This window comes from Artemia sp. Qi Xiang Cuo, unplaced genomic scaffold, assembly GCF_049724085.1.
Source record: "Artemia sp. Qi Xiang Cuo unplaced genomic scaffold, ASM4972408v1 HiC_scaffold_3138, whole genome shotgun sequence".
Lineage (NCBI taxonomy): Eukaryota > Metazoa > Arthropoda > Branchiopoda > Anostraca > Artemiidae > Artemia > Artemia sp. Qi Xiang Cuo.
The window spans coordinates 169707-172646 of NW_028300533.1; positions in this window are offsets into that span (position 1 = coordinate 169707).

Sequence of the window (2940 nt, forward strand, 5' to 3'; positions counted from 1 at the left end):
TGTCAACAGGATCAAAAATACACTTATCAGACACACAGCTTCCCAAAATAAAATGACAACAAGTATATAGAAGCTTGCATTGTTTGCGTAACTTGGAGAAACCAAACTTTGGAAAGTAATGAAAAAATTATGTCAAGTTAAGTGATAGTTACTAGGGGTGGATTGTCACTAGTGATAAATGACTAGGGGTGGTAACCCTGAACTAAAGGGAATTTTTTCGAGAAGACAGATGTTTGGGGAAATCCCCGAAAATTCGACAATTAGTCAAAGCACTGGTATTTTCAGACAAAATCTGCAAACAAATTTTACTACTAGGCAAGAAAACTGCCAAGTAGCATTGATACGACGCTACCCCACTTTTTGCATGCCCCCTCCCCCCCGCAATGTGCAAATATATAGCCCAAATTTTATAGGTCCAATGCTTCTATCCCCCATCCTTTGTCTTTGCATGCTGTGAAACCAGTTTTGAGAGATCTAACCTAAGCGTATTTCTTGTGTGTGTTTCATTTAATTAGCAAGTACCGTTCACAACTCACTACGGTTCACGCCTTTCTTTGAGCAAAAATTATTTTTATATGTAACAAAGGTATTTTCAGATAAAATCTGCTAACAAATTTGAAAACTGCCAAGTAGCATTGCTACTTCGCTACCCCACTTTTTGTACGGCGGCCCAATAGCAATAATGACCTCGCCACCCTTTACAAGAGCCTTGTTCAATTTACTTTACTATTTAACTTATGAGACAAACAAGTAAATTTTGCCGTTTTATGTGTAATTATTAGTTAACTTTGAATGTTTTATTTGACAAACGGATTCTAAGTTGACTAAAAAGTTAGCAATGATACTACTAGTAAAAATTCTTTGTTCTTGGATATCTACTAAGCATTTCTGTCATGAAGTTCAAACTAACTTTTTCAGTTAACTTTATGGCAAATAAAACTCTAAAAGATAAAAAAGTAGACTGGTTAGTTGACAAAATTTTTTTAAATAAAACACAACTAAGATTCAGCCTGGGCAATGTCAGCAACGGAAGCTATTTGCCACCTACCCTTCAAAACTCCCTCACTGATGTGATGCTTTGGATGCAACTATCTATCATCTACGTAACACCAATACTAAATAGCTGAAAGTAGATGGCGCAACAAAACCCCCTGCTGCACACTATAACTCCTAAATGGTGGAGTGAGATACAGGAACTGGCACTGGCTAAACGCTTGTTTGTTGTAGGCAATGAAGGATTACATTAAAAAAAAGAAAGAGGAACAGAAATAGGGACTATTAAAATGATTGCAGATCACATTTTCCTTTCTGCTTATTTTTTCATTTATTTTTATTTTATCCATCGCTTTCGTAGTTTTTCAAAAATAATAACAATGGCATTGTCTGGTAATGACTTCTCCATAACCTTGTTAATCCTTTCGTTTAGTTCATTATCACCTGATAATTTATGTAAAAACCGGAAGTTACTAGACTCTGCACGAAATCGAGAGCGTCATCAGTAGTCATACTACACGTAGGTATCTGTATGCTCTCATGGGCTGTTTTGCAATTAATGCTGAACTCTGGTAATTGCTCCCCTTGTTTAGTAATAGTTGCTTCGTTTTTTTAAGTCCTTTTGTATTTTGGTGATTTTTGATTGAACTTGAACTTGATTATTTTGTAGATTTTAAAGTTCATCTTCCATAAAAAGGCGATGGAAATTATGGGAGTTGATATCCACTTAATTTTATAATTTCCAGATCATGTTTAGGAAGTATATCGTTACCAATTTGTTGGTGATTGAGAAATATGTCAACTGTTTTTTTTTTTTTTTTTCAAATCTTCTATAGCTACTACATGGTCTAAATCATCTTTAACTGAAAATTATATTTAGCTCAAAGATCAACAACCTGTTTGATATGATTAACAGAGTCAACACAAGGGGGGACTTGGGAAGGTTAGTTTTTTGACTGCACTGGTCCAGTAGCGGCACGAAGTCTGCACTCTAGGCATGTGAATATCATGGGCCTTGACATAAAATTGAACCAAAAATCTAAATAGTTTAATTTGGCTTGTTGTCTAGTTAAGCATTTGACCGAGCCAGAATCGTGATATTGCTCGACAGTTTTCTTTGATAATGACCTAAATTTACGATCTTTTATATTTTTTATAGACAAAAAGTATCCTGAATATGCCAGGAAAATTGTGCGAAGAGTGCACCTGTTTCAAATTCTTCTAATCAGTCTGTCAACACATTTCAAGTACAATTATACTTTCCCAAAAGAGGATTTTTGTACGAAGATTGCCCAAATAAAATTCTTGTCAGTTTTCTTGCAAATCATATTTGTAAGCTTAATTTTGCGTGAAGATAGGCTGGGTATAAAAGACTAGAGCTCATCTGGTTTTGTGAGATGGTTTAGGGTCTCCCCTCTGTCATATAGTTCCTACCTCTATCCTTGAAAGAAAAACCTTGCTTGCCTAGCCTCAGAGTGATGCTTTTCATGAGCTTGCTGATCTAGAATGGGGACTACAAACATGGCTTGATGGTGAGATTGAAGAGTTGCATCCCTCGAAAAAATTATATTCTTGTAATCGACAAAACCATGCAGTGAATTTAATAGTTTCCCTTTTACTACAGCACCTCATGTTCGACGGAATATGGCTGATGTTTAAGCGAGAGGATACTATATTAATTCTTGTCCTTCTTTTTGAGTGGTGAAATTTGGCTCTAGATCCCTGGATCTAGAATAATAGGGGTCATACAAAGGTCCCTAAGTTCCTAAAAGTACGTAAAATTTCAAAAGTCCCTAACATGGTCCCTAAAAAGTAAAATAGTTCCTTTTAAAGAGATGCTGAATAAACCCTCAAGCTAGCATTGCTGTCTATTTACTTCTTATGTATCGAACTCATTAAATTACCAAAATTATAAAATAAAATTTAATTGAATTCCCAAAATTTTAA